General features: G+C 43.3%; 1 protein-coding gene across 1 annotated transcript in view; it reads right to left on the bottom strand.

Moving 5' to 3' along the window:
* Positions 1 to 19,337, bottom strand: part of LOC119415256 (nuclear receptor coactivator 2) — a 64,526-nt gene extending 45,189 nt beyond the window's left edge. The window contains exon 1 of the mRNA XM_037682428.1: positions 19,167 to 19,337. The gene's annotated coding sequence lies outside the window, so the exon portion shown is untranslated. The remainder of the gene's footprint in view (positions 1 to 19,166) is intronic.
* Positions 19,338 to 23,049: the final 3,712 nt, after the last annotated feature.

Raw genomic sequence — 23,049 nt, 5'->3', positions numbered from 1 at the left:
TATATATCTATATCTATATATATCTATATATATCTATATATCTATATCTATCTATATCTATATCTATATCTATGTATATCTATATCTATATCTAGATGATAGATGATAGATGATAGATGATAGATGATAGATGATAGATGATAGATAGATAGATAGATAGATAGATAGATAGATAGATAGATAGATAGAAACAGCTGAGCTTAGTTTGTTAAGAAACAACCCCCTAATGTTTAACCGAGTAAACAGACGGGAAAATCACTACACTTGTGACAGACCTTGGACTCACAAAATGATAGTTGTCATGTGAGTAAAATGCACTATGGTTATTATTAAAGTAATGAGTCATGCTCAGGTCTTAGCTTGCACACCAACTGAGGTTTGGAGCGTGGAACAAACAAAATGGACCACGCAGCCTTACGTAACGGCAAAAGGCACCAAATTAAAGCTGCTAGTGGGCCAGTGGAAAGCCTCTCCATGCTTAATATGATAACACCTTCCCTGAGTAAATGTCAGAGCTTTTATCCTCTGAAATGAATTGAGTCCATTCATTTAGCTGCAGCTTTACTGAAGCTCCTCCTTTGTGCCCGTGTGTCTTTGAGACAAATTATGTTTTAAAAAGGAGCTTTAGAAATTAGCACTGAAGCTATTTAATTAGTGCTAAACTCGTCTACCACCGAAGAAACAAGACCTCATACGTCTTTGAATCATTATGTGGAAATCATTTAAAACTTTTACCTTCAGTGCTCGAGAAGTGTTCGAAGATAACTCTGGTCAAATTTTAAATGTTAGAAACGAGTTAATTAACTACAACATGCAGCAAGCAATGTTTTATTCTTTAAAAAATCATGTCAGAAAGCATGTTCTGTGGTATTTATTATCAATATATTGCTACTAAGGAGGAGTGTGGTGGTGCAGAGGTTAGTGAAGGCGAGCCTGTGATTAGAAGGTCACCGGTTCAAATCACCGAACTGACATCATCAAAATGTGGGTGGGAAAGGTGAAGTGCCTCCACCTTTGCTTGCCAAACTCTGGGCCCTTGAGCAAGGTTCATAACCCCCGGAGGGGGAGACACTTCTGTATGGCATGCTATCTTAGCGCTACGTTAGTGCCGGCAGTTGTCAACCAGGGTGGGGGTGTTAGGATGCTCGAGGTGAGCAGAGCGTGCTCTGTTCACACAAGGAGAGCTGTTGGTCAGGCTACTTCTTGTTGCTCTCTAAAACAGTTATTGAATCAAGTTACTTATGTAGGTAAACATAGATGTTTAACCCCTTAAAATACACCAGAATACAGGAAATGGCATCTACTTTATTCAAAAACTTCTGGGGGAGCACCCCCAGACCCCCCACCAGAGTGCCTGCCCCCAGCCCCTTACAAATGCTTCTGACACCAATGCTGGTAAGACATTTTCATCAGTGTTTAAACAGTCTGTGTTCGCAAAACACGTGTTCAATGCACAGAACATCTTTTTGCTGGTGCTGTGAAATGACTCCAGCTCCTACTCTAAAAGTTATTTAAAACGCTGGGAGTCCTAAAACCAGCTCTGTGGAACTTCCTTTTAGATTGTGATATTGAGCATTCTAAATTTTGTGCTCCCCTGGGCGCCCTACATGGCAGCTCCCTGCTCCACACAGAGTGCTGTGGTAGTTCGGTGGTCTGTGGTTGTGTCAGGAAGGACATCCAGAGTAAAAACAATTGACAAGTGTTTGTGTGAGTTAGTTCCCTGTGGTGACCTCTGAAGAAGGAGCAGCTGAAATCAAAATATGTATATGTTGGTAATATAATATATAAAGACAACACATAAAAACATTTCATATTGGTTTGATTTTTGTAGATTTTCTTAAGATCCACAAGTGAGGTCTTGACCTCAATATTGGGAACTACTGGCTTAAAATACTCCATCCATCCATCCATCCATCCATCCATCCATCCATCCATCCATCCATCCGCTTCCTCCTTTTCAGGTTGCGGGGGTCGCTGGTGTCCATGTCCAGCTATCACAGTGTGAGAGGCGGGGGACACCCTGGACAGGTCTCCAGTCCATCATCGAGACATAGGAGACAAACATTCTCTTTCTCTCTCACTTAGAGACAATTTAGAGTTACCAATCAGCCTAACATGCATGTTTTTGGTCTGTGGGAGGAAACCGGAGTAATCGGAGAAAATTCACGCATCACGGAGAGAACATGCAAACTCCACCTAGAAAGGCCCCGGGCTGAGATTTGAACCAGGGCAACCAGCTCACCGAGAGGTGGCTACTGTGCTGCCCGGTTTAAAATACAATTAATTTTTATTACTATTAATAATTAAAACACAAAAAGACCATATTTAACAATCACCCTGGAAAAAAAAAAAAAAAAAGATCTGAAACAAGTCTTTAAAAAAAGTCAGTTGTGAAATTAAGTCACCAAAGTCAACAACAAAACTTATAGTTAATAAGAAAAGTAAAAACAGTTATTTATCAATGAAAAACTGACGAGGCATTGAACTACAGTAAACAGCCTAAAAACACAAGTATCAATCATAAAAACTATTTACCAAATCTACAAAACCCTAATAAATTTAAATATATTTAATCTGACAGGTTACGTGCTAAAAATAGGGATTATTAATCCAAATACTGTCCTGATAGTTGTTTCAAAGCAAAGAGCACGTCCTGAAGACCTGTCAAGCTTCAACCTTCACTGAACCAAACCAGCTCAGGGTCTCGGCAGTAAATTGGTCGTTAGGAGACCTGCTCGTTTGTGCACGTGTGTTACCTCGGGGACAATAATTATTATTAAAATGACTGAAGTGAGCTTCTGTTTGTTGATCATTGCAGTTTTAGAAACTATCAGGTGCCATTTTGGATTTGTAGCAACCTGATTTAAACTAAAATAGAAGTTATCCTTTGATGAATGTGTTATTTAAATTATAATCCCCATAATACTCATTACCAGTTAGTCACGGGCTGCTGTTTAATATATTGAATTATTTTACATTATTAGTGTTTAGCTTACATCTTGGATCATTTAGCGTATCATTTAGCATAAATTTTAGATCTTTAGGCGTGTCGTGATAATAAATCAATTAATCCCACGATTAATGAAAATTATCGACCTCATTTTAATTTATCGGCTTCATCGTTTCTTCGAGTCTCTCTCTTTCTACTGAAGACACTGGATGACAAAAAGCTCAACTCCGGTGATCTTCACTGACCCCTCCCTTTCTCTTTTATTTTTAAAATATGTTTTAACCGTCCAAAATCGCGTTTTTGGATAAAGCAGCCAAGCTGAGAAGCTAAGCTAAGAGCTAAGCTAACAGGCCGACCTTGGGAAAAAATCTCCGGTTGAAACTTGTGACTTTGTGTAAAAAGTTGTTTTTCTCTGCAAAAAGAAGCCGAGAACTTGTTTAGTGATTTTTTATTAAAAGCTTAGTGTGAAAAATGCTACACTAAAGAGCTCAAACCACATCGAGCGTCCACCATTTTGAGAACCAAAAACAAGGGAAGAGAGACAGCCCATGTCACGTCAAGGAGCCTCCCTCCCATGTTTCTTACAGAGACACGCTGCTCACTCCCTCACTATCCATCCTTTGGTTCAAACAGTCTTATAATGCCATCTGGTGGTCAAAAATTATACTACCTGCAAAATAAATTAACCAACATTTCTTCTTAAATTTGACAATAATTACTAATTATTGTCAAATTCCAAACAATATTATCGTTTATTGCAATAATTTCTGAGACAATTAATCGCCCAGCAAAATTTGTAATTGTGACAGGCCTCCTTATGTACAGTTTTTTTTATATTGTTGGATGTAACTAGGACCCTCTGTACACAATTTCGTTCCACCTCATGTACCACGTGATGATTACTGATACTGATGTGCATTTATAACATGTTGGTCGGTGTTTCATGTAAACAAAAAAAAAAAAAAAACACTTTTAGTTAACTCGACAGATCTGAATGTAAATATGTGCAGATACAATAAATTTATCAAACTTCTCAAATTTGAAAAATTGACCAGTCTTCGTGACTTTGATATAAATTAATTTAATTTACTGCTTTTAAATATATTTATTTTTATTACAGACTTTTTTGTTTTGCCATTTCTGTCTCCAAATATTTGTTCTTCGTGTGTTTCAGGTTTCTATGAACTGGTTTAAAAATGATCCATCTAAAATAACTTGTCACTGTAAAAAACTTTGATATGCCTCTTTTAAAAGTATTGTGCAATTATATACTTTAGTCCTCAGATTGTCTCCCGTTTCTATAAATCAGGACCGCAAATAAAGCTGTTAGACATTTTTATGGCAACAACAATCGTTATGAGGGCATCTTCTACAAAACTGTGAGGATTTGTGTACTCTTGTGTCTTCTGTCCCGTCTCCTCAGTGTTTCTCCCTCTTGTAATCAGCTCCTGCCTCCCCCACCTGTTGTCCTTCCCCAGGTGTTTGTCATCGTCTGTCGTTAGCGTCTGTCGTTAGCGTCTGTCGTTAGCGTGTGTCGTTAGCGTGTGTCAGTGCCGCCGTGTTCCTCGTTGTCTGGGCTTTATCCTGTATACGTCCAGTTTCTGCCTCTCCCTCCGTGTCTCTCCCGAGTTCATGTAAGTTTGCTGCATGTCAGCTTTTGTTTTTTTTTGTATTAAATACATATTCCACTCAAAGTTCTCCGAGTTCTCCGAGTCCTGCCTGCACATGAGTTCTACCAGACCTAAGGAACGTAACAAAAACAAAGATTTTCAGTCACTGCAAACCTCGCTGTAAGATGAACGCCATTTTCTTTGAAACCATTTAAAATTGGTTTGTATTTTCTAAATAAAACTGAGTCAGTGAAACCAAGAATGTTTGTCTTTTCAATTAAAATTGAAACAAATGATCTAATTACAGTTTTTAAATCTATTAAAACCTATTTTTAAAATGTGACGTGCATATTTTGGCTCTTTTATGCATACTTTGGTGTCATTGAGCAGCATGATAGCTTGGCGGTTAGCACCGTTTCCTCACAGCAAAAAGATCCTGGGTTAAATCCCGGGTTTGGACCTGGCGTCTTTCTGTGTGGAGTTTGCATGTTCTCCTCGTGCAGTCCAAAAACATGCACGTTAGAGTACCTTCAGACCCAGGCCTCCCGGTGATCTCAATGGGATTTGCCTGGTTAAAGAAAGGTTAATTAATAAGACGGTTTGTTTTTCTTTTTTCATCTTTTGCTGGTCCTCATATTTAAAATCTGACTCTTACGTTAGTCACAGAATAAAAGAATCACTGGGAAAGATTAACTTTTCCTCGAACTGGTGTTTGATTGCAGTTACACGAAAGTCTTGAAGAGAAGTCACGAGTCACGTGTGACACAAATGTGAGGAAACAAAGCCCCAAATAAACATGAGGATCCCTTTAAGACTTAAAAACCAGTGGATAAGACAAGGGTAACTGGGAGGAGGACCTCCCACCCATCCCTTTTGTTTCCAAGCTTCTGTTAAGACAGCCATGCAACAGCTAATCAACCCTGTGATCACACGCAAACAGTAACGCACACATAATACCCTGCTGAGGCTGGATTAAGAGCACGGGCCTCGGACCTGCAGAGCACACCGGGCTGGTTTGTTTGTGTGTTTGCATCTCTGTGCGCAGGCGTGTCCACGTCAGAACACCCAGTCTGTTTGTGTACACCTCAGCCGTTTGGAGCTTGATGATGATGATGATCAGTGGTGGACACAGCTAACCCAAAATCTAACTAAAAAAAAATAGCTTTGATAAAGCTGAACAGGTAAAAAGAAATTAGCGGAAGCTAACGCTAACGGCTAACCACTAAGACGACTGTCTGGGTCACACGTCTCCATGTCCTTCCAGTTGAAGACTGGAGGGACATGCAGACCTGTTAGTTTGATTCTGCTGGGTTACACAGTGCTGTTCAGCTAGCTGCTGCTGCGTCGACCAGTCACATCACGTGCACACAGCCAATAGCGTGGCTAACCACCTCTTTGAGACACGCCCTCAACAGACAGGAACAAATGTGTGAATGTTGTTAGCAGACGTCAAGTTAACCGAACCTAATTTAGCAGAAACTAATTGGTCCATTAATGGTTTCCAAATTTAGCGAGAACGCTAATCTACTAAACGAAAAATTAGCTTTGCTATTAGCGGTTGGTGGATTAGCGGAACCGTGTCCACCATTGACGAAGATGATTTTTTTTTTTCATTCCTTCGACCGTTATTTAAACAGATAAATCACATTGAGCCTCGAAGACTCACTTACAGGTGAGACCTGTTTGGACAGACAGGAAGTGGTGAAAGGGATGATGCTGGGCTTTTTAACTTCTGGCCTAACGGACACAGCTAAAGGAGACTTCGGTGCTTCTTTTCACCCCCCCCAGACTCATAAAGCTGACTCGACAAGTAATCACAAACCAAATGAGACTTCCAAAGAAATGTTTGGTCTTACAGGAAAAATGAAGTTCACGGTAAAACTACAAGGCTCCGGTCTCTGTCAATTAAACTTTATTACCTAATGTCCGTCCATCCATTATCTTTTACCCGCTTCTTCCTTTACCAATCAGCCTAACATGCATGTTTTTGGTCTGTGGGAGGAAACTGGAGTACCTGGAGAAAACACGCAAACTCCACCCAGAAAGGTCCCGGGTCGGGATTGGAGCTGGCAACCTTCTCGCTGAGAGGCAACAGCTCTACCAACTGAGCCGCCTAATGTAATTTTGTGATTTGAATGCATTTGTGTTACGGTGCAGAGTTTGATCTGGAGTTTGTCCCAGGTACGTTTGGTATTTTGCCGACTTAATGCTCATGCGCTGATCTGATCTCAATAGTCATTCAGCCAAAGGGGTGTGAACAGGTGTCAACACATTAGTGTTGAGCAACAAAAGTTCTTCCATCCTTCCACACTTCAATTAATCATTCAAGTCAATATCTCAAGCTAAAAATAAATTTCAACATGTTTACAAAAGCATTTACCTCATACAAAAAAAAGTTACTTTTACTCAGCACTGCATCAGAGCTTCACATGAACCATAAATTTTAACAAAACCTTTAAGAAGTACCGTAATTTCCGGACTATTGAGCGCACCCAAATATAAGCCTCGCCCATTAAATTTAAAAATAAATAAATAACTTGTGTAAATTATAAAATAAATAAAAATGCTGTGCTTATATACAAGCCATGGGTGTCCACGTTGTAAAATAAGGTATTTACTAGGGATGCACCGATCCACGTTTTTCTACTTCCGATACCGACAGCTGCCGTTTGCTGCCTACCGATACCGATACGATACGATACCGATCTGATACAGAAAACACGGTGCTGAATTCTGTTCAACAAACTCAGCGTGCTCTTTAGGGTGAAATCTCTGGAGATGCTTGATTAAGTTGGTGGTGTTATAGCTGGAAGTTTTAGTGACACCCCCTGGAACCGTCGCTGTGCACGTATTGCACGTAGCCGTCAAATACGTTGGCTTAGTGTGAAATAAGTTTTAGATGGCGGATCCTTTCGCTCGCTCCATTTTGAAAACAATCTGTGCGGTGAGTTCACTAGCGCGTGACGTCACTCAGAGCACAAAGCGTAGAACTAGAGTGAATAGATCTGCCCAGTCGTGGATCGGTCACATTGTCACCGATACCCGATCCAGAAGTTTTTCCGATAACGGGACCGATACCGGTATTGGATCGGTGCATCTCTAATATTTATATGGAATTTTTTTTTAAAGCTTTTAATTAAATGCGTACTGGTAACAGACACAAATACGTACAGTAAACGTTTTGTTCTGAATAATGCCTGTAACATAGCTAGTTAAAAAAATACAGTAGCCTACCAGGAAGTCATTGATCGCTATCTTCACTTTCCTCCTGCGCACCGTGTCGGAGGATGGAGGACAGCTTGTGTTGTCCACATTAATGCACAGTTCACAGTTCAAGTTACACCCCCCCCCCCCCACACACACACACACACACACACTCTGACTTGTTCAGTAATTTCATTGGTCAGATGTTTTGTTTTTTTAACTTTATTTATACAGGTAGTCTCGTTGAGTCACGAGGACCCGCCCTCCGACAGAAACCTGTTTTGGGCAGCTGTGTAAACCGAGGCTAAATGTTTTTGTGGCACGAAGTTAGCGCGTCAAAAAATAAATGAATAAATAAATCCATAAATTAGCCACAACATTGTATAAGTCGTGGCTTATAGTCTGGAATTTACGGTAATCATTAGATGTAGATTTGTTTAACAAATGTTTAACTTTTAGAATCCGTTTTCCTCATAATGTTCAAAAAGTTCAGGATAAATTATTTATACGTTAAGGTTCAGCCTTTCAAAACTATCCTATGTTTTTAAATGTATTCTTCATGTATATTATATTATTGGTCTTTTTCTGTAATGTTTGCTTTCGTTTCATTGACAGGTCAACAAAATGATAAAAACTCTCTTGGCCTCAGATTATTTGTCACAATAAGAGATTTTTCTCTGCTCTTTTAGGATTGTTAATGTTCCTCATCCTCGTCTAATCATTGAAGTAACAATATCTCAAGAGTTTGCTGTAGTTGAGCAACTGCTACACAAACACAAGCATGTATTTTGTGATTATTGGAGTTATAGGTTAGCTTAGAGATTATGACATCATCATTTTCAAAAGGTTGCATTCAGGCTGTCCACACAAAACAAGCTACAAAAGTCACTACCAGTAGTTAGAGGCTCTGAAAATGCTGTTCTATGTCATATAAGCTTCGCCCTTTAAGGCCTTCGCTTTAGTGGGTTTATCCCGTTATGCAGAGCATAAGCACTGAAAAAAATTAGTCCACGCCCACCCGCTGTGTGGGCCCTACCCGGTCCGTATAAATTACGTTAAGAGCGGGAAATCGGCTCCCATTTTTTCTTCAGCGAGCTAATATAGCACTGTCAGAAGAACAAAGAAGATAAGTTGTGTAAATGACCAACCTTGTGAAGGATGCTGGGCCCGGCAGTCGACCTCCGGTCGTCCGGTGAGTTCTCCTCCCCGAGGAGAAGATGACAGCAGTCTTATTCCAAGGTAAGCGTCGTGGAACATTTCCCAGTGACAGGTCACTACACGCTGGACAACGCCATCTTGTGTTTTTTCCTCTTATCGCCGACCCTCGGGGCGAACCGGATGGTTCCTCCGGGGCAAGGTGTGCTCAGCTGCAGCCCCCGCTGCTCATTCCCTCCCGGGGAGCGTAGTGTAGGTGGAGGGGGGCTGAGTGAATGCTCACCCCATCCCACCTCGTTTTCGCATCGGCGATCACACCGCTCCCGGCCGACAGCGCCCTCAGGGGTTGCCCGGCGGAACCCGGGAGGAGGCTGACATGAAGGGACCCCCTTTTTCTACGTCCCTCGCCTTTTCCCGCCAGTTCGGATGATCGGCGGAAAGGTTATTTTTCACTGACGTGTTTTTCCAGGCAGCCGCAGTTAGCAACAACGTGCGCTGCTAGCATATAGCATGTCCAAGGGACTGAAGGCCGCAGACCTGCCTTGGAGACAAAGAACTCCTTCTGTAAGGCAACTGACGCTATTCCTCGGTTCCCTCCCCTGGAGCCAAGCCTCGCGGAAGCTTCCGGAGCGAAGCTGTCCAGGTCGGAGCAGCGTCCCGTCCCTCCGGAGGAACCAGACGGCGACCAAAGCTCTCCAATCGAGCCCACCGACGTGTTTTCAGGCAACCGCAGTTAGCAACAACATGCGCTGCTAGCATTTAGCATGTCGAAAAGGCTGAGACCTCAGACCTGCCGGAGGAGACTAAGAGCTCCCTGTGTAGATCGGCAGACGCCATCCTCAACATGTGCGCCGCTCCCTCGGGTTGCCTGTCGAGGATTGTAGCATGGATGACGGTAATCCAACGTTCCATCTGGCTCCGTCACTCTCCATTGCTGCCGGAAAAGCTGCACAAAGACCGGATGGAGGGCCCCATCTCATCGGACGCGCTGTTCGGAAGCAGCTTGACGTCCATGCTGACGAATTCGAAGCAGTCGGAGGAGACGTCGGAAGCTGTACGCCATCTCATCTAGCCGCGCGGCTCATTCCGTCCTCCAGCCCGCTGGAGAGATCGTCAAAAGCAGAGGCAGAGACATCGACGCTCCACGGCAGCAGCAGCTTCGTCTCGCCCAGCTCCACCACCAGCCCCGCCCGCCAGAGACCACCCCTCCTCAGTCCGGCAGCCTGCACTTCAGCGTTTTCCCCAGAGATCGCCTGCAGACGGCGCTCGGAGCAAACAAACCGCAGAGCTCACGGGGGAGAAGTTTTAAGAAATGACGGTCTGCGGAGGATGTGTGTATAAATGACACAGGAATTGAATAAATGATTTTTCAAAGATCAAAACGCCTGTTTTTAGCCAGTCTGTAAGCTCGGATGAGCTCACAGCCGCTACACACCCTCCACTCATAAAGAGCCGGTGTCCTTAAATAAAGGTTTTTTAAATCCACCGCCGCTCCCTCACATGCCCAGACGCTCACGTGACACCACGGTAAGCGAAATAACTTGTTGTCAATCAGGCCCGCACGATCACCTCCCAACGGTGTTTACGCGCTCCCGAGCGAGACAAGCAGCCTCCATCCAACGGCACTGTGTCGATGATGCACGCACAGCTGCCCGGCGCTCACCGGCCCACATCGGGATAAATGTGGGACCGCAGGCCGGGTCCGGTGGAGGTCCCTGCTCTCAGCGAAAACAACACACGCCTCTCCTGTATGAACGCGAGTGGCCGTCATCCACCGCGTCCCAGCGATCAGCAGCTCACGGCGGCATAAGCGTGAGACAGCTGAATGAATCCAATGACGGGCCCCGCCCTCAACGAGAGCGGCGCGCGTCCCTCCAGAGGAAACGTGCGCTCCCGCGAGGCTCACAACCTTCACTTCATCAGCTGACACACGCCTCGCCTCAGCACACACCGCCCCGCCCGGACATGAAGGTTGGTCCGCGATCCAGTCACAGCGCGCGGGCGCGCGCAGAACAGCCCTTTCGAGAAAGCCTCGCCTTGGGTCACGCGGAAAACATTTCCGCGACGCATGACGGCGGTCGAGGCGGAGGTTTGGATGACATCCGTTCAAAACACGGCACATCATTTAAACGCACGTCCACTCCACGAACGTCACGCAGAGTGGTTAAAAACATGCTCACCGGACAGATGGAGGGACAGAGTGTTATGCAAGGGTTACACGCTGCAGTTTGCAACCCGACCCCCTCCGTTCGGAGGAGTTATAGAGACGGTCCTGTCATCACCAGACCAAGTCTCAGCCTTAAATGCAGAAATCCAAGAGCTTCTGATAAAAGGTGTAATCTCAAGAGTTCCCAACGAGGAGGAAAACACAGGGTTTTACTCAAGCTACTTCCTGGTCCCCGAAAGGACCGGAGGGATGAGACCGATTCTGGATCTGTCAGCTTTCATCAAAGCGATCATGAACAGATTTTTTCACATGTTGATGAACAGACAGCTGTTGGACAACATCCAGGAAAACGACTGGTTTGTCTCCATCGTTTTAAAAGATGCCTATTTTCACACACCAATCATCCCAAAACACAGAAAATTTCTGCGTTTCGCCTTTCAAGGGATGAAGTACCAGTACAACAGGTTGCCTTTTTTGGGTACTCCCTCGCGCCTCGTACGTTCTCAAGTGTGTGGAGACAGCCCTGCATCCACTGCACAAGCAGGGATGAGGGTTTTGTTTTTACCTGGACGACCTGCTGCCCCTGTCTCACTCCAGACAGGAAGCATTGATACAGGCTCAGGTGTTAGCATCACACCTGCTAAATCTGGTTTTCGCCATACTGGAAGAAAAGCTCGATTTTCCCGGCCCAGATAATTGTTATCTGGGAGTGGAATTAAACTCAATTACCATGACGGCTCGTTTATCACAAACAAGAATCGACACTCTAAAAACCAATTACGCCACGTAAGACCTGGCAAAGTGGTAACAGCTGTCTCCGTCATGAAGCTGTTGGGAATGACGTCATCAGCTCACACAGTGGTCCCGCTGGGTTTGTTACACATGAGGCGCCTCCAGAGGTGGTTTACGCGTCTGCGTGTGGATCCAGTAAAACAAAAGAGACGGATGATCACTGTCCCTCCCTCCATGGGAGCAGACCTCCGACACTGGGGAAACACCCTGGCTCTGTCAGAGGGAGTCCCCGTCAGCAGATCCACGTCACGTGTCAGTCTTCACGGACGCGTCTCTGTCAGGTTGGGGTGGGGAACATGCCTATCTCAAGCAGTAGGGGCGCTGTGGCCCCACCGCACATCAGCCCACATCAATGTTTTGGAGTGTCGCACAGTGCTGAATGTGATTCAACTTTTTGCTCCCGTGCTACAGAATCAACACGTGTTGATTCACACAGACAACATGGTGACTGCTGCGTACATAAACCGCCAGGGGGGTGTGCGTTCAGCCCAGATGTTACACATTGCGCGGAAGCTACTGAGTTGGGTTCATCAAACCTGCTTTTATTAGAGCAGTTTACATATCCGATGTTCTGAACAGAGGGGCTGATGTGACGTCCAAGGGCGGCCCACGTTATGTGGACCGGATCCTCCATCCGGATCTGATGTTTTTCAGACGCAGCAGAAGTTGGCAAAGCAGCTGTGGACCTGTTTGCGATGCGAGAAGAACGCTCAATGTCAACTACGGTTTTCCCTGAGCCCGCGAGACGATCCATCGCTGGGGGGGGACGCATTTGCTCACAGTCGGTGGCCCAAAACGCTTTTTACGCGTTTCTTTCCCCCCCACCTCCTCTGTTTTTTACGGTCCATGAACCGAGTTCAAGAGGAGGGATTGACAGCCCTCCTTGGTGGCTCCCGGCGTGTGAACGCACTATGGTTCCCAGGCCTGCAACGTCTGTTGTTGGGTCGCCGTGGAACTGTCATGGAGGAAGGATGCTCTCCTTCAGGCAGGAGGAGCGACCAAGAGTTACCCAGAAATAGGTCAACACCGGTGGGTCTGACCGCTGAGCGGTTCCACTTAGAGGATGGGTCTCCCTCAGGAGATAGTGTGCACAATTCAAGATTCACGTGCTGCATCTACCACAGTTCTGTACACATCAAGGGGACGGCTTTTCAGCGCTGGTGCACAGAGAAGGTTTAGAGACCACCTCATGCCTTTTAAGCGGCGTGTTGTTTTTCTACAACAGCTGATGGATAGGGAGTTGGCTTTCAGTACGCTTTAACGTACGATTGCAGCCATCTCTTCCTGCCACAAAGGGTTTGGAGTCAGAACAGCTTTTATCACCCGCTGATGAAGCGGTTTCTAAAAGGTGTACAGAGATGTAGGCCTGTTTTCACGCCCACTTGTTTTCCACAGTGGGTTTAACGCTGGTCCTGCGAGCCCTGATCAAAGCTTCAATTGAGCCTCTGGATCAGGTTTCATTTAAATTCTTGTCTCTTTTAACAGCCCTGTTGCTGGTTTTAACACCCGCTAAGAGGGTAAGTAATTATCTGCCCTCTCTGTTGCTTCGTCATGCCTTAGAATTAGGCTGACGGGCAGCTCAGCTGATTTAAGACCAACCCAGCTTTTATGCCTAAAACATCACGAGCTCTTTTAAATCAAGAGTGATATCGTTGGAGGGGTTTTTTCCCCCCCACAGATCAGAAGAGGAAGCATCTTTTCATCTTCTCTGCCCGGTGCGGGCGTTTGACGTGTTACATAACGCACACAGCTGCAATGCGTTTCAAACTCAACAATGGTTTGTGCATTATAGAGATGTTTCTACAGGTCGCCGTTATCCATCCAGCGCTTATCACACTGGCTGTGTGAGGCCTTTTCTGAAGCCTACAGAGCATCAGATTTAGAGCCTCCTGTCAACCTCTAAGCACACTCGACCAGGGGTATCGCATCTTCGACTGCTCTGCATAATGGTTTGTCAATGCAGGACATTTGCACTGCGGCTGCATGGTCAACACCCTGCTCATTTATTCGCTTTTACCTACGTGATGTAACGGCTCGTTCCATGACACATTCTGTCCTTAGTGCTCTAACAGAATGAATATTGTTGTTCTCATGGAACTCTGTTTAAGCTCACTTCTGTCTGCATGCATTACAGTGTGAGATGTTGTTATCAGTCACAAGTCGTGTCTGTGATTTTGGTTATATTGTCACTAATCAGTTCATGATTATTGTTACCAATCAGTTCAATTGATTTATAATCAATTTATGGACATTAATCTGTTTATACTGTTCAGCCATGAACCAGTTGGTTCATGCCCCCCCCCCCCCCCCTCTTTTCAACTTCTTCTTCCCGTTGAAAGTTTTCCGGGGTATTCATGCTTTGTCAGAACGCATAGCTACACAACATGCGTCTGTGCATGGCACATAATTACGCGATGCGTAGTTATGCACATGGGGAGCTGAGTGACAAGACGTTTTTTGGGCAAGCTTCCGCTTCTTACTGTGTTCGAATGGACCCAGTGAGGCGAGGACCACATCGGCTTCGCCCTTTACCCACTAAAGCGAAGGCCTTAAAGGGCGAAGCTTATATGACATAGAACGTTGGTTACGTACTGTAACCCCAGATTCTATGAATATAAGCGTAGCCCTTTAAGCGTCGGGCCTCACTGGCTCCTAAATGGCTGAAGAAAAAAGCTATTTTGGGAGCCGATTTCCCGCTCTTAACGTAATTTATACGGACCGGGTAGGGCCCACACAGCGGGTGGGCGTGGACTAATTTTTTTCAGTGCTTATGCTCTGCATAACGGGATAAACCCACTAAAGCGAAGGCCTTAAAGGGCTACGCTTATATTCATAGAATCTGGGGTTACAGTACGTAACCAACGTTTTCATGTGGATGCGAGGCTGAAACTGTTGGGAAACAAAATTCACAAAGCAGTTTTCCCATGTGGATGAGGTTTTAGTTAGATCTACATATATCGAGTTATAATCTGGTGTAGTAGTGGCAGATCGAGCAACATTTTTGTTTAAAATATAGCACGCAAAGCAGTCAGTAGGGGGTGTTCAATTCAATTCAAAAATACTTTATTAATCAATACTGACTTAATCAATACTAGCTTTTTTTCAGTACTTCAGTTTTGGTACCTGGTGATACTTAGTTTGAGCTTAAACAATATAATGACTTTGGAAATATTTCTTTTATTAAGAATACAGCAAACAGTCTGCTGTCTTAACATCGTGTATTGTCAAATATCTCTAAACTATGGACATTTTTTATTGTCCGTCCTCGGTTACTTACAAAGTGGAAGAGGAAATGATGTCACCAAGTATAAAAACAGTATTGGTCTGATGCATTGGGGTGTTTTTTATGAGTATAAGTACTTTGGGCTGGTATCGGGACGTCACTAAAGGCTGATATGAATTACGTCAAGGAATTTTACTTTTGTTAAAGTATTTAGCGCTGAGCAAGCGTCATAATTAGGAAGTTTTGTGCAGTTTTCTTTGATCTTTTGAACATCGTGATGATGTATAAACTGAAACATGAAGACCGGAGCCCTTTAAATGTCCTCGTTACGTTTTGCCAGAGAACGACACTGTTGCACGTTCACATTGCTGTTGCAGCTTTGACCGTGGGTCGTTCCATATTTCATGCAAAACGATCACTCTGACAAATCAAACGCATGCAAAGCAACGAGACAGAAGTGCACGGGGCGAGCTCGCACCTCCTTTTATTGATTCGCCAGAGTTCCCAAAGACTTCTGACACTCATGCGCTGGAATGGAAAGCAAATGTGCATGTGTGCCGAGAAGTGAAGCCAAATAAAATCCAAGCTGTACAAATTGACCCACTTCAACAATTGCTAACCTTTTGTGCTAAAAGGTCAACCCCACTGCAACCTTCTTCGTCTAAACAAATAAGACTAATTGGTATTTGAATAACAGCATGAGTGTCACCAGAGGACTGTTGCACTTTCTAGTCTTTGTTACTTTTACATCATTGTTGTCAGCAGCTACGGAATCAATTAAAAGCGGTTCCTTTTTGGGGAAAAACAAAAGACTACATATAATTCCCTTGGAAACTGAGAACATAAGAAAATAAAAAGAGCACTTTATGCAGAAAATCAGGTGGTTATTTGATTTAAAAGTGATTTGAGGCAAAAACAGCATCAAAATTGGAGGCACAATCAAACAAACGGTCGATGGTTTGTTTGCAGGCCCCTCAACTAGCAGCTGCTCATTACTCTGCATGTTCAGCTTCATGTAATCTGAGAGCATGATTGATTATAGACCAGAATCAATATCATTGAACATGCATGCCCGGATGTTATTTTGTTCTGAGAGCATGCACACCAAATCAAAACTCCTCTACGTGGTCACACAAAACAAACAACAACAAAAAAAACCTCCTAATATTCTACTCATCTCCACAAATGCAGTCAAACACGTGCGTCTTCTGGTTTGGAGAATCGTTGGTGACTGCTGGGTGTAAAAGCACCTAAACATTGCGTACGTTGTAGGACAGGAAATAAAACAGTCAAAACCCCTAAACATGCAAAAAATATCCAACATGCATGAGAGAGCGCTCTCAGAAAACCAGAATGAAAGTTGAAGAGCCAGAGAAGCGGAGGCAGGGTAAGGTCTCTGCTTATTGTCAGGGACCCTGGTGTCTTCGTTGTAATAAACTGCAGCGTTGCATTGCCAACACACACACACACACACACACACACAGTGTCTCAATCTGCACACAGACTCCATGCGCATGATTTCTACATCTTCAGATCACGTTCCAGTTCTTTCGTAACACCAGGCTGGTGGCCTGATATCTCTGGAAACACAAATCAGGAAAGTTTGGAAACGTGTCCGACGGGTCGGTGTGCCGCATGTGCAGAAACAAAGACTTTGACTTGTGCACGGAGACGCAATGCATAACGATGAAACTGGTTCGCGTCAAAATATGTAATCTAATGTTAACAAGAGATATTGCAAGAGTTCTGCACCGTCCTACTGGCCAGCAGGTCAAACTCCACCACGCTGTTTGACGGCAGCGCTGCTCCAGAGAGTCGGTGACAATAAAATGAGCGTACGGTCAGAGCTGGGCGACTCCGTCAAACTGCCTTTTTTTGTTGTTTGGGCTCTTAAGGGAACAACAACAATGTTCCTTAACTTCACAAATATATCTGTAAGTGTTTGAAACCTGTTAAGATTCTTAAACCAAATGCGTCAGGTTGTAGAACAACTGCGGCTTGAACGCATATTTAACAAACGAATTGGAGCAAATGACAAATCACGAACCGTTAATTCAGCTTTATTTCTTTGACTCGTTTCAGGGGTTTTGCTCGGTGGACTCTGAGCCGCTACAAGGATTTAATTCATTTAACTTAACATATTTAAAGCGATAAATAAATGCATGACTCACAGCTACTACCACAGCAGATTTAACTCAATATCTGTGGAATGAAATGATTTATATTCATGTATGTGTTTGCTGTGGTGGCCATTTGAAACTGGGCTGACTGTAAAAGTTAATCAGTACATCCAGTGATTACTTTCTGGGAGTTTAATTAAACTCCGCCCACTAATTAACGCAGGGCTATTCAACCGGTGGCCCGGGGGCCAAATCAGGCCCACGGATGAACTCGGTTCGGCCCATCAATGGGTTCATTTTAAATAAAACTAGATTTTAAACCATAAAACGAACTTAATGACGATAACTGCTGGATGTTCGACCTCTGAGCTCTTGGCTTTCAGTAACTGTGGCCCCCCTGAGTAGTTAATAGTTGAATATCCCCGACTTAACGGGATGAACTGCTGAAATGACAAACATTATAAAAAATATCATCCACTTTTCAACTTTCCAGATAATAACATGCATATTTGCTGTTTACTGCGAGCTTATTGTTAGATAAGAAACAAACTTACATCCCTTGACTTTAATTTTATCAACTAGCACCGTTATCGTAAGTGACTAGACTTCATTCAAAGAATCAGTGCATTTACAGCGTTCATGTTTCTGTTCTTATTTTTTACTGCTTCGTTTGCTAAAAATGAGCCGTGACTCTCGTCCAACCTTTATTTATAAACAGGTTAGTCTCATTGAGTCACGAGGAACTCGTTAACAAGAGAGACCCGTTTTAATGAGGTGCACGCAAGAAGCATATAAAATGAACGTAAATAAAAGTGATATAGAACAAAATAAATAAACAAGCTACATTATAAAAGGGTGCAAAACACTAAAAACAGGAACATTTCTGCATTTTTATTTAAAATCCCTTCAAAACTCCTGATGTGCTAAACGGAGTCTACCAAAATAAAATAAAACTAAAACTGCTTTTATTTAAACATATATTTAGCTAGTTTCCTGATGGTGAATGTCTTGAAAGTATTTTTCTCCTCTGGATCATTTATGTCTTAATTTATTTTAAAAAGGAATAATTTTAATTAAACCTTTAGTTTTGTCTTTGCCACCCATTTTCACCTGAACTCCCTGGAACAACAGGTGTAGCTCAAATGACTTTTCAGGCAGCAAAAGGCAAATAAACAAACCAATAATATAATTTTGTAAATGATGAATCTGCCAAATCATTGGTGCATTCAGAGCAACACTTTCTAAACTTTAACTTATTAGGAAACTTGACTCTTGAACTTGATTCTTGGCGAGTGGCCGCCGCCTGACGCCCGTCCATGGATTCTGTGAACCTGCTGCTAATTGGCTGAATTTTGGACAACGGTTGTTTTTGAAGCCGAGCAAACTGAGTAAACAGTTGGATGATTAGACCTTAGGTGACAGAGCAGCTTGAAGCCTGCTGACTGCGCACTCTGAGTGTGAGCAGTCATTCATAACCACTCCCCTCACACACACACACACACACACACACACAGTCAAAACCACAATAACAATTCATGACAGCTCAAAGTCCGAGCCCGAGTAGGACAGGCACACCGACTGCGAGCATCAAACTTGTTAGATAAAACAGAAACATAAAGATAACCGAGCAGCTCAAGCTCTGCATTTCTTTTTTCTTTCAGTGAACACAAGTTTCAGATAATCTATCACGTTGACTTGTGTGATTAAAACAATCATATTTTCCTTCAGGTCATGATTACACTAAAAAAATCCTGTTCCAAAGCAGAGCGCTCATTACCTTTAGCTTGGTACACATTCTGTAGCTGAAACCATGTTTTTAGCTGTGGAATTACATCCAAACGCAGTAATTCTACGCAGTACATGAAACTTGAGGAGTGAATTCTCTGGACTGTGCCTTTAAATGTGCCATCACGCTGAAGCCGTACACATTCTTAAAGTAACTTACCTTTGTTTTGACTGAAGAAGTCCAAACCCAGCCAGGCGCCTGACAAACATCTCATATCGACCAGGCCGATGCAATGGTTTTCACACCAAACACACACGCACGTGACCGTCACACACACATTCAAATTCCCACTCTTCTCTGTGAGGTTGCCTCTGTGTGTGTGTGTCATCTGCATCTAATGACAGCTGACTAACTACATGCCACAAATCCTCTCGCTCTCTTCCCCCTCCCCCTGTCTCACGCACACACTCCTGTCTCCTCCCACAACACACACACACACACACACACACACCTCCTATTAGCTGAGGTCTAGAGAAAAAGTACCTCTCGTCTCACACAGCCCTTCGAGGTGAAGGATTTGCATGACCTGTCGTTCTTTTTCTCACTGAAGATAATCGTCATATCTGCATGTGCAACACCATTAAAGGGTCAAAAAGCCCAAAGATTCTCACATTTTAAGTCCTTTAATTAAACTCGTATGCCTTTGTGCTCGTTTCGTCTCTATTTAAAGGAAGCACCAGAGCCGGTGACAAAAGCGCTGACAGTTGCTTTGCATTCAGCACCTCCTAAATAAGCCTCGCTGCTGCTTCGGTAATAAGCTCCGGACTAAATGAGACGGCAGAAAACAAAAGAGCGATGAGTTACAGAGAACGACACGCAACGAGAAGGGTAATCTCACAAACAGCTATAACTCTGGGAGCAGCTTTGGCTCCTACATAAACATGACAAATTAGTCAGCACGATTACTCAAGCGTTCACATCATTCTGTGCTTTCACTCCGTCCTGTCAGGATGTTTTCTGCTGCTTGAGCAGCTTGTTGCGCTTCCAGGGGGTTTGTTTAAAAGCTTCACGGTACAAACTAATATAAACTGCAATAGAAGCTCTCATACATGAAATGAACCTCATTCTGACAATCATTAAAGGCTTAGGGTTCCTTGAAAGAATGCATATCGCCCACTGCCTTTCATGACAGAGCTATATTTAAAGATGGCCACCGCAGGAACATCTCGTGAGACTTCCACAACAAACTGTAGCTCAATTTGTGTAAAATGGACCGAGTTATAAGAATGTCTGTATCGGCTAATGTTGATTATCTGTGGTTTAAAATAAAACGCACTAGGAGGAAACTCTGTAAAGATTTAGCAGACTTTAACATGTGTTAAAACCCATTTGGACTGGATTTGTGCAAACACAGATGACCTCATGTTGTGTTTTGAAGGTTTAAACGTAAACAGTCTCTTTGTAAACTCACGATCCATATCACTTTTACAGGGTCTTTAATATATTTTACAAAATAAAAAAAAGTTGTTTTTTTTTTTTTAGCCATCATGAATTAAATAATCTCAACAACCTTATATGCAAGGCATCCTAGGTAAAGATCCACTTTGCCATATTCTAGTGGTTCCCAACGCTGGTCCCTGAGGAACACCATCCTGCATGTTTTAGTTGTTTCTCTGCTCCAACACACCAGATTTGAATGAAAGGATGATTAACAGGCTTCTGCCATACTTAAGTAATTAAAGCACTGAATCAGGCGTGCTGGAGCAGAGAAGCAACTAAAAATGTGCAGGAAGGTGTTCCTCAAGGACCAGTGTTGGGAACCATTGCATTAGACAGACAACTTTTAATCCAAAACAAGTTTTTTTTATATATGTTTGACATTTTTATATTTCAAAACACATAAAAACAGGTTAAAAACAATGTTTTCTTTAAATGAGACAATAAGTATGTTGGTAGATATCCAAGCTTTTTGTTCATAATAAACCAATAAACCTTGTACAGGTAAAGTGGATACCATTGAAATTTGCAAAGCATTTTAATAATTTGCTGGTAAAACTTGTGTAATGTTTTGTTTTTAATTCAAATGAGAACGTAATTTATTTTATTCAAAGTACGCACTGGTATAGGTCGACCGCAGTTCCTTTATGGCAGAATAATGGCAGCACCCTCCCCCAACAGAACAAAATCTTACATCTCAAAAACAGGAGCAACTCATGAAACTCTACAAACCCGCTGCGTTCACCACCAAAACTCCACTCAGCACAGTTAATTGCTCCTCTGTGGGACAAAAGCTCAGCCGTGGAGCCCACGGGCCACCAGACCCAGAGGATTTAGCACCCGCAGCCTGGTGCCAGACGCTGCCCGACACCTCAACCAGACAGTGCTAATTTGGAAAAGTTCTGAATGACGGCTGAAACTTAAACGTCAACATTAAAATGAGCAGAAAAGAAGCTCAAATTAGCAAAACCGTAGCTAAAGCTAAACGTAGCCAAATAAACTGCAGTTGCTGTGGTTTCCCTTTTGTTGCGATTAGCTTTTACGTTTAGTTTCAAGAGATCGACCATCACCTCCAGCTTGAACGAAACATCATTTCTGCACAACACTTGATCTGATTCGTCATTAGGAGCAACGCTGAGCCCCACCCAAGATCAGGCGTACGAGACGCCTGAAAAATACACCGCTGAGCTTTTACAATGAAATATTTGAGCTGAATCATCGTCCACTGCTTATTCTGGAAACCCCTCCAACAACAACAACAAGAAGAAGACAACCTGTAGCTGCTCTCAGATAACAGGTGCAGCCTGGGAGCACGAACCGGAGAGCTACAAGGCCTTTCTCACACAACGAGACCAGCATGGTGCTGGTCCAGGTTCACTGGGTTCCCATTGGCTTCAGTTCACATTTACAAACATCCATTTTTAAAAATCTACCTTGTTTTATGCCAACAGCTGAAATAAAGTGGAAATATTAACTCTTTGAATCCTTCTCTCATCACAATACTTCAGTTGCTCTTTTATTTTACTGGCACAGTTTTGTTGAAACTGAAAGTTCTGAGTTCACGACATTTTGTTGTGACCAAAGTAAAGACACCAAGAGTGACTGCGTGACGGATAATTGGAAGCAACCAGATTCAAGATGGCTGCCATAGCCAACTGACCACAGACACAGAAATATATAGCTATAACTCGGCCATTGTTACAGATATTGACCAACAGCTTGGTGTGGTAGTAGCTGAGAGTGACTCACAGAACTGACCGAGTGTAGCATCTTGTGACATGAGCCTGTGTGACTGATGGATGAGCCATATAATCGGCATGGAGTTTTTTTTATTTAAAATAAGTTATTTTAAAATATTTAGCACCTCCTGCAGCCCATACTGCAGGACAAACTTCCTGCTGCAGCTGATCAGCTGCTCTCCATGCAGAACGGAGAAGTGGGCGTGGCCAAGAACGCTTGTTGGTGGCAAAGAGCAGAGGAGGCAGAGAGCTGAAATCATGACATGCTGTGCTCTTTTAGAGAGTTTAGAAACATTGTTTAGAATGTTGCAAGAGTGTGGGAAGGACTTAAAACGCCTTAATATATATAAATATATAAATACTAAAATAAACTACTACTTACTACTTGTACTACTAGTCCTACTTTGTGGTTTTTCATTTGTCTCGGGGCTTCAGGGTACGGATCCCCCACAATAAACGAGGGACGACTGCATTGCATTTATGATTCAATGCAACAAAATAAACTAATTGAAAAGGTAACAGATCATTGTAATACTTGGTTTATTTACATAATGACTTGTATGCACACAGTATATACGAGCATGCGTTAGGGATAAGTCTCAGCTACTACCACACCAGATTTTAGCTCAATATAAGTAAAACTGGGTGAATAGCCATTAGGGTCGACCATCTCATCAGGTTGAAGTTATTCAGTTGAAATTTACATTTAAAATTAATTTATTGGTTCATGAGATGTTTTCCTAACGGACACACATGCACAGAGAGACACAGGCAATGATGTTAACGCCACAACTTCCTGTGCCAGCAGAGCAGACGTTCCACCTCTTGCTGTGTGTTCATGTGAATACTGAGATGGTTTACTGTGA

This window comes from Nematolebias whitei, chromosome 9, assembly GCF_014905685.2.
Source record: "Nematolebias whitei isolate Nwh7 chromosome 9, NemWhi1, whole genome shotgun sequence".
Classification (NCBI taxonomy): domain Eukaryota; kingdom Metazoa; phylum Chordata; class Actinopteri; order Cyprinodontiformes; family Rivulidae; genus Nematolebias; species Nematolebias whitei.
Note: the sequence above shows the minus strand (reverse complement) of the source record. Positions and strands in the feature narration are given on the sequence as shown.